The 12,489-nt window shown below is 41.9% G+C and overlaps 1 protein-coding gene across 2 annotated transcripts in view; it reads right to left on the reverse strand.

The window, feature by feature from the left end:
* The window catches only part of LOC121292202 (TOG array regulator of axonemal microtubules protein 1), a 150,366-nt gene that overhangs the window by 86,419 nt on the left and 51,458 nt on the right, over positions 1-12,489 (reverse strand). The window lies entirely within an intron of this gene.

The following is a 12,489-nucleotide window of genomic DNA, read 5'->3' on the forward strand; positions in this document are numbered from 1 at the left end:
AACAACATTAGAAAGAAAAGCTTCAAGAAACTAATTTCAAACAATCATCCTGAACTTAATTTAAAAATATATTTCTAAACTCTAAAATTCAACAATATGTAATTTATTATAAAGTTATTACTGACAAAACAAATAGTTGTTTGGTGGTACAGAACTTGAGTATTACTGAAAAAAGAAACATGCTGTCAAAACTTTTCATCTTGCACTCATCAGATGTGCAGGAATACCAACTATAAAGGGAACAACAATTTATACTACATAAGAGAGTGCTGACTGGTTAGTAAGTGGACTCTGATTGGTCAAAGCATTGCCATGGGGAATGAACCAGCAAATGGCAGAGGGACAACTATTCCATGATTTATTCCCCATGGAAATGCCCTGACCAATCAGAGGCGACCTGCCTGGTTTGAATTTAAACAAAAGCTTGGCTGTTAACTGTTCCCTGGCGCAATCTCCAAGGCAATGCCTCTACCAATCAGCACTGTCTTCTCAAGCAGTATAAATTGTTGTTCCCTTTACAATTAGTATTCTTGCGAATTTGGCAAGACGAAAAGCTTTGACAGCATGTCTCTTTTCTTAGCAATGCTTTCATAGCAATACTCTCATAACACATTAATGAAGGTGACCCCTGCCTCCCCTCCCCCAACCTGCCCCTTACAAGATCCAAGGAAGGATTTTAGCAAAATAAACCAGGAGCCTGATGTGCATATGACCAATTGCTGGCTATCAAATGTTTTTAAAATGAACACTCTTTAAAAAAAAATCTTGGGAGTAAATTAAAAAATATGGTGGCAGTAATCATTAAACCAACTATCTCTGCTTCAATTGTGTAAAAGGGCTGGTGGGATGTTGGCCTGTTTCTCAAGGGAGTTAAAATTCAAAAAAAGGAAACGATGCTTCAGCTCTACAAAGTTTACATCAGACCCCACCTGAAGTACTGTGTTTGGTTTGGGCATATACACCAGGATATCAGGGCTTAAATGTTCAAGTATGACTTTGAGTTGCTTAAACCTTGCTTCTAATCTCTTGCATTTAGATGGTTATGGGCTGATCTAATCAAGGTGTTTAAAATGACAAACAGGATTCGGGAGAGTAGATACAGAGAAATTATTTCCCCTTGGAGGGTAGGGAAAGGGAGAGGAATTCAGAACAAGGAAGCATAATTTTATATTTAGAAGTAGACCATTTAGAATTGAAGTTAGGAGGCATTTTTTCATACTACGGGTTGTACAAATATTGAGCCCATTCCCCCAAAATGCTGTGGGCACTGGAACAATTGAAACGTTGAAGGCTGAGATTGTTAAAATGTTTGATGAGGCAAGGGTATCAAGGAATGTGGAACAAAGGTGGGTCAAGTGAGTTACAGATCAGCTATAATCTAATTTAATGATGGATCAGCCTTGAGGGGTTTGTATGCCCATCATAGCTTCTATTTAATCTTCCAACTTGCATCATAAAGATTTGCTATTGGTCTAAAACTGATTCAATTAAACACTTTTCAGTGCTCCTGGTTATTTATATTGCAATTTTCTCAACAAATTACTTCCAGCTTGCACGTCTACTATTTTCTGCATATTCTAACTGCCTTTAGGTCAACTTGCATTGCAATGAGAACACTTTTTGTTTTTAATGTATCCACTGAATCATAGCACTGATTGCAGAACACAGTTTTATAAAAAGTAAATTCGTAACAACGTAAAATTTAATCTAGTTTCAACATAAACCCTTATTCAGAATGATATTGTGCAATTAAAGACCACATAATTGTACTTTCAAATAAATTTTATGCACAGGACTGGCTAAAGTAAAGGCTAACTATTAATACTGTAGGTAACTCAACATTAACATCATTTAATCACAGAGTTAATCCATCTGTAAGACAATGCACTGCAGCTAAAATCAAGCCTGGTCTTGCCCAGAATACCCATGCTGCTATTGTTAAAGCAGTGTATAATTCTTTTTCACCATGATGATGTGATATGATTAAGGCAACAAACGTCAAGTTTACTTTCACTGGACAACTCTAAGTAGAAGGAATATTTTCATTTCATCATTATTGTAAGTTAAAGCAATGATTGATTTAGTTTTTCATCATATTCTAATGCAGATGTCTGAAATAGTGATAACTAGGGAAATCTATGACAGCATTCTCTCAACACTCAACCAGTGGAGCTGCTGAATGTACTTCTCGTTTGACGAAACCTGTCCTTTTGGTGAAAAGTGTATGTCTCAGTATTAATCATAGTTATGTGATATGATGAGCTGTTTTAAATTGAATGGTAGATTGAAACAAATACTACACTGGCTGTAATGCACTTTGGGTGTCCTAAGGCTGTGATAGGTGCAATATAAGTGCAAGCCCTTCCTTTTTTTAAAAAAAAGCACAATGCATTATTCTGTTGCTCAGCACACAAGAATAATCCAGTTTGGCCCTCTTTAGCCTACCCACGATCAATTAGATTGAATCTGGAGGCCAAAGCAAAGTTAAAATAATTCAACAGGATAACACAATAATGGTTTCCACCCATGGTGGTTGACAGGGCCCACAACTGTGTCCGGCCCATCTCTCGCGCTCACACCTTCTCCCTCTCAGAAACATGATAGGGTCCCCCTTGTCCTCACTTATCACCCCACCAGCCTCTGCATTCAAAGGATCATCCTCCGCCATTTCTGCCAACTCCAGCATGATGCCACCACCAAACACATCTTCACTTCACCGCCCCCGGCGGCATTCCGCAGAGATTGTTCCCTCCGGGACACCCTGGTCCACTCCTCCATCACCCCCTACACCTCAAACCCCTCCCACGGCAATTTCCCATGCAACCGCAGAAGGTGCAACACCTGCCCCTTCACTTCCCCTCTCCTCACCATCCAAGGGCCCAAACACTCCTTTCAAGTGAAGCAGCGTTTCACTTGCATTTCCCCCAACTTAGTCTACTGTATTCATTGTTCCCAATGCGGTCTCCTCTACATTGGAGAGACCAAACACAGACTGGGTGACCACTTTGCAGAACACCTTCGGTCTGTCGGCAAGCATTACCCAAGCCTCCCTGTCGCTTGCCATTTCAACACTCCACTCTGCTCTCATACCCACATGTCCATCTTTGGCCTGCTGCATTGTTCCAGGGAAGCTCAACGCAAACTGGAGAAACAGCACCTCATCTTCCGACTAGTCACTTTACAGCCTTCCGGACTGAATATTGAATTCAACAACTTTAGATCTTGAACACCTTTCTCCATCCCCACCCCCTTTCTGTTTCTTCCCCCTTCCTTTTGTTTTTTCCAATAATTTATATAGATTTTTCTTTTCCCACCTACTTCCATTAATTTTAAATGTAGCTCCATCCATTGTTTTATCTCTACCTTTTAGCCTTTTTTGATTCCTTCACCCCACCCCACCCCCACTAGGGCTATCTGTATCTTGCTTGTCCTGCTTTCTACCCTTAATTAGCACATTCCTTAGATAATATCACCACTTTCAACAGCTTTGTCCTTTTGTCTGTGACATCTTTTGGTTACCTCCACCTATCACTGGCCCTCTATACAGCACTACCTGTCCCACCCCACCGACCCCCCCCCCCCCCCCCCCCCCCCCCCCCCCCACCCCCCTTAAACCAGCTTATATTTCACCTATCTTCTAATTTTACTTAGTTCTGTTGAAGGGTCATTCGGACTCAAAATGTTAATGGTGCTCCTCTCTGCAGATGCTGCCAGACCTGCTGAGTTTTTCCAGGTATTTTTGTTTTTGTTTTGGATTTCCAGCATCCGTAGTTTTTTGCTTTTAACACAATAATGTGACTGCTAAGATCAATTGGGAGCAATTTTTTTTAGTTGTTGGGATGTTTCTCTGTGGATTGGAAATTATTTATATTATTTTCCTTTTAATGCTTTTTCCCAAAAAAAAAGTAACTCCAGTACAAAAGTTTGCAAGAATGACACTCAAAGCATGATTAACATGCCTCCAACGTTCTACATAGGTTTTAGACAAAAGAAATTTCAGTAAGTAGAAACTATCAAAAACATCAAAATCCTAGAAAACTACTTGGTAATAGTATGAAAATTATTCTACCACCACCACCATCTTGTCAATGAAATTAAAATTATGTAATTCAGCCAAGCCACTCTTAGTCTTTTCAACTCCATCAGAAGTGCTTTCCTCCGGAGCTCTGAAGAGTCTTATGGACTCGAAACGTTAACTCTGTTTCTCTCTCAACAGACACTGCCAGACTTGCTGAGTCTTTCCAGCATTTTCTGTTCTTATTTCAGATTTTCAGCGTCTGCAGTATTTTGATTTTATTTTAGTGCTTTTTTTCAGTGTTTGGTATCAATATTTTCAAGCAACTCATTAGCAAATCTTGGTTTAAAATTCTGCATCCACACAATAGAACAGTTTACTGATTTTCCTGTTTATTAGTTAGTTATTCTATTCCCCGTAATTCACCTAGGCTTGCATTATTCTACCAGGTTTTCAGACAATGATAGCGGTAATGAGTATGCAAAACCAGTGCTGTAACAGGAACTACCTGAGAACACTTGATATGCAGCCAGTTCCTTAACTACATTTGTGGGATAGTGTGTGCTGTCTTGTAGGAACAGGAACTGTGGCTACTACTGAAAGAATTTTCTATGAAATCTCTAATGGGACAGAAACAGTTTATTGAAAGATAGAACAGGCAAACCAAACCTCGCCATATACTGAGAATGAATAAAGAAGGGTGGCTTCCCTCTGCACACAGCAGAGCATAGTTTGGAATCAGGTACTTAGCTTTACATATAGTTACATTTTCAGCTAATGTACATCAGTTATTGGCATACTTGGTTCCAGCAGTGTCTTCAAATCAGGCACTATTTTCTTCAGTACTATTTAATCACACCAACACTGTTTTACTACCTACACCACCAGAAAGAGAATAATCAAAGAATATTACCTAATGTTTGATAAAAACTATTAAAGTTGAAGTAATTTGCAAAATCTCCGCATTAAAGCGCTTTTGGGTGATTTTCTGATTTTTCAATCTATACAGTAGCTATATCTTTCTGTTTCTATCATCCTGGAAACTACATTTCACTTTTGATTTTTGCAGAACAAGGAAAACAAATAAAATGGCAATTTTCTTTTGCATCAGATGGATTTTAAAACATCAGGCGAGGAAGGGGTTTAGGATATTTGAATAGTTTATTTTTGTGACAAATAAAAAAGACTTTTAATGAAAAACAGCATGCAGTTCATTCACATTCTAGATAACACATGGTGGTCCGGCTTTCCATATCCTACAAGCCTGGGCAGACAAGATATCTCCCATTGAGACTCTAAGGGAGAATGGATTACAGATGTAGTGCTCTAACTAACCAGGTTTATGTTATTTACATAATGATCAGAATTTAACGTCGCCCATGCTAATACCCAGCACTCCTGACATAGTGTCAAATAGCACATGATGTTTTGGGAGTGGTTCCCAACGTCATCGAGCTGCATCGTGAGATTATGCTAGGCAGACTTGCGCAAATGTCGGAAGCTGCCCGCTGTCAATTAAAGGGCCTATTAAGGCAATTAAAGAGCCAATCGACAGCAATTTTGAGAAGTTTATTCAGTTTTACAGTTGAGGCACAGGCAAAACAAACAAGCGGGAATTGCATATTTTCAACTTCCTACATCTAGGGTGGGATAAAAGGTTCAGAAAGAATGGAGAAATGAAGAGATAGGAGTTTAAAAGTAAGTTGTAAGTCTGTGCAAAACTGATTAATTAGTGAAACATTCTGTTCATTTCCTATGTAGTTTAGGAGGCTTAAATCATTTCAGAGGCTTTTACAAACAGAACCCATCATTCAAACTCTGCAAAACATAAGACTTTATTTATTCAGCTGGAGACACATTCTCAGATGAGGAGGAAAGGGCAAGAAGGGAGAGGAGACCAGTTGGAACATCATAGAATCTGCTCTCAAGACCAAGAAGCACAACCTGAAGAGGTCAAAGGCCAGCAAGCCTAACAAGGGAGAAGTGGCAGGAGAAGGAGCCAATACCCTACCAGAAGAGTCTACAGGCTGAGAACCAGCTACCTTGAGATGACCGAGGTCCAGTGCCAAAGAAGGATCTGCCTCTCAAGGGAGGTAGCAACCTCAATGTGACATGATGGGTCCCGAGATAGCTTCCAACTGTGTAGGTTAGTAACCAATGCCAGTGGCACTAAAAGTAACTGCAGGGGTCTGTTGGAGATCCGTGAGCAGCCTCACAATCTGCAGCACACAGCTGCATAAAGCATGTGACAGATGCACTGTTCAGAAGAGTCAATACCTTTATACATTACAAGACAGATGAGGACAGCCAGGTGGAGCACTTCAGAGGGTTTGCAGCTATTGCAGGCTTCCCAAGAATTCAAGGAGCCATTGTCTGCACACGTGTGCCCATCAAGGCACCTGCTTGAGAGCCTGGGGCCTTTGTATATCGTAAGGGGTTCCACAATCTAAATGTCCAGCTAGTGTGCGATCACCAACATCAGATCCTGCACATTTGTGCCAGATATCCTGGGAACTGCCATGATTCATATATTCTCCATCACTTCCAAGTACCAAGGCTGTTCATAGCCCCTGCATGCTTGGATGAGTGGTTACTGAGGGATAAAGGATATCCTCTCAAAAGGTGGCTAATGACACTGATCAGACATCCAAGAACGCCCGTGGAAGAGAGATATAACAGAAGCCACGCCTCCACGAGGGCCATCATTGAGGGGACAATAGGCCTCCTAAAAATTAGGTTTTGTTGTCTGGACCTCTCTTCAGGATCTCTGCAATATCCTCCAAAACACATGTCCCTCATTATGGGTTGTGTGCTGTGCCCTGCAGAATCTGGCTCTCTCAAGGGGAGATCGAATGGAGGGTGAAGAAAGTGATTTGCCCCCAGAACATGCTGAGGAAGATTCTAGCACTGACTCTGAGGGAGAACCTGCTTAGCCACAGGGTCATGATGGTGACCCAGCAATGAGGCAGTTTTTGGGAGCCAGGGAAACCAAAGGCTTTGATTCAAAGGAGCTTCCAGTCAGCCTCCAAAGTCAAGACTCCAAATCATTGCAAAGAACCAGTCACTTTATTGCTCCGAGCTCATGAAGTTCTCCTGGCACCCTCTTCTCTTGTGCTTCCTTCTAACCTGCCCAATTGATGCCTTGCTCTGAGTTGCAGGCCTCCTATCTTACTGTCACATAAAGCACAATTAAGGGCACCTGACACGAGGTCACATTTTAATAGTGATGTACGACCGTAATATACATCAGACAAGTGACAATGAGAAAGATTTCATTCATGATCACCTTCTGTGATTACAGTGATTTACCAATCCACTTACAAGTGCTGCATCTAAGTTTTTCCCCCTTGCCGGCAGCAACATTGGAGGCAGGCTGCTGACTCTGATGCCTCTTAGGCCTTGATAGCTTTGGCGGCTGTCCTCTGGTTGCTGGGGCCTGTGATGGCCTTGAATGGGCAGGAAAGTCCTGCACAATTGGCTGGGAACTTCTTAGTTGAAGCGGTCTCCTCAGACACACTGGCAGAGGGGAGAAGGAGGAGCTTCTGTCATCATCAAGACTGCCCTGAGTGGAGCCCGCAGACGCATGGAACTGCAGGTCATCCACCAACATGAGGTCCGCTTGAACCTCCCTGCTCACCATCGATGGATGAGCAGCTCGCAGAGTCACTAGGGTGCCGCTCCATGAGAGTCGTCACTCCACCAATGGAAGATGCTATGCGTTCAGAGCTGAGGGTCAATGCACTGCTCATACTCCGCATGGACTCCTCCATTACACGGACATGGTACGAAAACCCTCAGGAATCTCTGCCAGATCTCCATGTGCATTCCGCTGGACATTCAGCATTTGCTGCCTAATTGGCGACTCAAGAGGCTCATCATCTGCTTGGGGCTCAGCATTGTCCTGGTCTCCGACAATCCTCCACTTGTCAGAGTCCTGGAAAATCTCTGTCTCTGGCAGCTCCTCAAATGAGTTTGACGTGCTTTCCCCAGCACGTTCACCTATCTGCGCTGGAGCACTGAAACCCACTGAAGTGCTGATATCTGGGGTGGTGCAAGGTGCAGAGAGAGGATGTGATGCAGATGCATCTGGCTGTTCATCCTCCTCAAGTGTCAATGCAGGGCCTTCCAGATTATTAGGTGGTCTTGAGGATGATTCATCTGATGGAGGAAAAACAACTGTGAGTATCCATTAGCATTTAAGATTCAGAGTACATGTATTCTGTTAGATTCTGAAATTGGTAATCTAGCTAAACAAAGATTTCTGAATGGACAAACATAAAGGATTAGTGGATTTCACCTGTCAGCTTTACATCCACTGCCCTCAAATTCTCATTCCCTCCCTCAATCCCTTCTGTGTCCACTTTACTCTTACCCTCCTCTGAGACCCCTTCCTCTCCACAATCAGTGGATCTCGCTCTACGCCAGCTCCAGGATATGCTCCTCCATTGGATTTAGCAATGCTAGATTTGGTACTCCCCCACTAGTTCGGCTTTGCTCCTGGGCATTGTGACGATTCTCCTTCTGAAAGGACAATGGTGACTTCATGAGTATCCCTTCTATATACCAGAACATGGCATCCTCCTCCGCAATAGCGCAGGTTTAAGTGCCCAGCAAATTGCAGGGCTTCCCCCTTACAGACAGGCCCGTCATCCTGTCTAGTCCCAGGCAGTGTTTAAGGGCACAGAAAGATCAACCAACTTAAGCTCATGGCTTTACAACTGAAAGCTCCAACAAATGCAAGCATACACGCATATTTATTAAAGGTGAAATGGGGTCTTATTACTCATCCTTGCAGAATGGAAAAGGTCATTCACCCTCTTCCAGCATTGCATCCCAGTCCTTTGGATGACCCCCTGGATTTATGCTGCCACCTCTGACCAAGCCTTCTTGGTGAGATGTAGAGGCAATGGCGGATTTACAGTTAGTGGAGCCCTGCGCTCAGCTTCATTTTTGAGGCCCATCCCCAAACACAACCCAAAGCTATGGGGAATGGTTATTTCACTGGCTTTTTCCAGTCACGTACCTACTTCTGTACAATATCATATAACCTCAGTTCTCGCCACTCAATCGAAAAAACCTATTGCCTCTAGCAAGATGATACAACTTAAAGGGTATATGCAAATGAATGTTGCTTTGCTCTCATGGTGCAATTGGTTAGCATGTGGTACTTTAATAGCATGATTGAGGCCTGTGCAATGCTGAGGTTCAGAGTTCAAGCCAAACCTAGAGGAGCTTCTTTTGAGCAGCTCATGTTGCAAAAAACGAGCTTTCAACTGGCTGTGAAGCGGGACACGGTGCAATCTTGAACAATTGCAATCTTGAGCAATAAAAAATGTAACTGGAAGGGACCAATTTCTGTAGATTGAGAACAGATCTGTCGGTTAATTGTATCAAGTATCAACATAAATGCTGCAAATACTCAGCAGATGTAACAGCTTCTACGGAGAGAGAAAAGAAAGTGATGATCTTTCTGATATTGCTGATTCTACAGTGTTTTTCATCTTGGTATTGACTCTTTAGCTCGTTCCATGTTGCTCAATTTGTTGCCACTTTCTTGGATCAAATAAAGTAGCAGCGATGATTACTATAATCGAAACCATCTGATCTTTATTGGTAATATAAGATGTTATGTCTAAGTTAAACATTCTACACAGAGATTAAAGTCTGTGGTTAAGCTCAAACTAATAACACAGTTAATTTATACTCGCATTCACCTCATCAATATGTAAAGTAGGTAACAGAATTCTCAAAGTACGTTAGGTGGTGTGGGTGAGTTGGGGGGGAGGAGGAGGAGGAGGGGGTTCATTATGTCATTTCCCAACTAGCTGTCTCCAGGTTAATTTAACCCACCCCACCCCACCCCATCTCTGCTCACCGTCCAAGGGCCCAAACACTCACTTCAAGTGAAGCAGCATTTCACTTGCACTTCCCTCAATTTAGTCTACTGCATTCGCTGCTCCCAATGCGGTTTCCTCTACAATGGAGAGACCAAACGCAGACTGGGTGACCACTTTGCAGAACAGCTTCGGTTTATCCGCAAGCATGACCCAGACCTCCCTGCCACTTGCCATTTCAACACTCCACCCTGCTCTCATACCCACATGTCCGTTCTTGGCCTGCTACATTGTTCCAGTGAAGCTCAGCGCAAACTGGAGGAACAGCACCTTATCTTCCGACTAGGCACTTTACAGCCTTCTGGACTGAATATTGAGTTCAACAATTTTAGATCACGAGCTCTCTCCTCTATCCCCACCCCCTTTCCGATTCTCCCCCCGCCCTTTTTTTCCAATAATTTATATAGATTTTTCTTTTCCCACCTATTTCCAATAAGTTTTAAATGTATTTCCATCCATTGTCTTATCTCTACCTTTTAGCCTATTTCGATCCCTTCCGTTCACCCCACCCCACCCGGGCTATCTGTGCCTTGCTTGTCCTGCTTTCTACCTTTAATTAGCACATTCCTTAGGTAATATCACCACCTTCAACACCCCTTTGTCCTTTTGTCTATGACATCTTTTGGCAATCTCCACCTATCACTGGCTCTCTATACAGCTCTACCTGTCCCACCCCCCTTAAACCAGCTTATATTTCACCTCTTTTCTATTTTTACTTAGTTCTGTTGAAGAGTCATACAGACTCGAAACGTTAACTGTGTTCCTCTCTGCAGATGCTGCCAGACCTGCTGTGTTTTTCCAGGTATTTTTATTTTTGTTTTGGATTTCCAGCATCCGCAGTTTTTTGCTTTTAATTTAACTTGCAACTCTTGTCAATAAATTGTAATATTTTTCCTCTGCTAACATTACTGTCATTTTCTTATGTACTGGAAGACAGGCTATTAAAGGTGTAAATATAGTAATTGGATTATGAGCCAGAGTGACTGCAAGAGTCTAAAGCAGACAGTAAGATGTGGTTTTGATATGTTAATGAGCCAAGGGGAACTTCAATCAGAGTTTTACATAAAGCAATAACAGGTGTGTTTTTGAATTGAGTTGTTTAGTTCAAAGGGGTATATATGCAGGTTGTAATAGGTGTAAGGAAAAGATGAGTAAGTTTGTTTTTACAAATCTAAGAGCTATGGTAACGAAACGAGTTTAATCAATTCTGGGGAAAAAAAGCATTTATGAAGAGATTGGTTAAGATAATAGAGATAAAGGATGGAATGCATTTAAGGAAATACTGATGTCTAGATGGGGTGTGTGTGTGTTGGTTTGGGGGGGGGGGGGGGGGTGGGGAGATGGGTGGCGGGGTGATAACCAGTCAGATCTCTCAGAAGACAGCAGCATAGCTGGTCAGATCTCCCAGAAGACAGCAGGGTAGTTGGGCAGAACTCCAAGACCACCATGTGAACAAGGCCATGTGAAGACCCAGTTGCTGTCAGTTTCAGAGGGCACCCTAAGGAAAAAGGGCACTGTGTGGTAAAAATGATTGGAATTCTTTAGATTTTAGAATATATAAGGATAGTTACTGAACAGTAAAGGGGAAGGTTACTCTGAGGGTAGTTAAGATCTTGTGGAACTGTTTTAAAGTACTGTTTACTGTATAAAGTCATTCTTGTGTTTAAGTGTAATTGTGCTTTTTTCCCTTTATTCTTTTAATAAAAGTTGACTTTACTATAAAATCATCACAAGTACCTGGGGACATCATTTCCTGATTTCAGAACTGCTCCTCATACTACACACATTGCAAAAACAATTTTGGCAGCCGTTTCAAGTTTCTTGCGATTTGGGCAGCTTGGCATTTACCGTCAGCTGTGCCATAGTGCTCGCTTAAATCTCTCTCCCCATCTTTACGCTGGAGTTTTTAAAAAAAAGACTGAAATATAATAACTGTTTGAGGCATCCGGTGGTTGTGAACAAAGACAATGTAGTCAATAAAGTACTGTTGAGTTGTAGTCACTGTTACACGCAGAAAGCCCGCACAAACAACTCATGACCTTTACCAGATACCTGCTTTTGTGACGCTGGTTGATGGTAGCATGACTGTAGGAAAAATTCCTTTGCTCTTATAGAAAACTGTCAAAACGCCAAATGAGCACTTTTACAAAAGAGCATAAACAGGTTTGTAATTTTGATGATTATAATTCCGAAAAAATAATTACATAATATACCTTTAACTCGTTAAACATTTTAGAAAGCTTTATACCAAAGATAATCTGGAAACCGTAACTTCAGTTTGGCTTCAGTGGGCTACAAGTTGCATTTTAGGAATTAAAATAGATCTCAAACTGCTAGTACATTTGAGCTTGAATGCTAGAATAAAATTGTCAACGTTCGTACTGTACATCATGCAGGCAAACTATTCGGTGATCAGATAACGCACTGATTACCTCAATCGCTATCGTGCTTGTCTCGTCTTGTTTGCTTTGATATAATGTTGCAGAATATTGACACCTGCCTAATGGTTCTAAATTGCCAACTCTTAATAAAATGGAAAGTGGCTCCCAGACAAGCTGACTAAAACGTTGCAGGTCTGGC

Source organism: Carcharodon carcharias, chromosome 20 (genome assembly GCF_017639515.1).
Source record: "Carcharodon carcharias isolate sCarCar2 chromosome 20, sCarCar2.pri, whole genome shotgun sequence".
Taxonomy (NCBI): Eukaryota; Metazoa; Chordata; class Chondrichthyes; order Lamniformes; family Lamnidae; genus Carcharodon; species Carcharodon carcharias.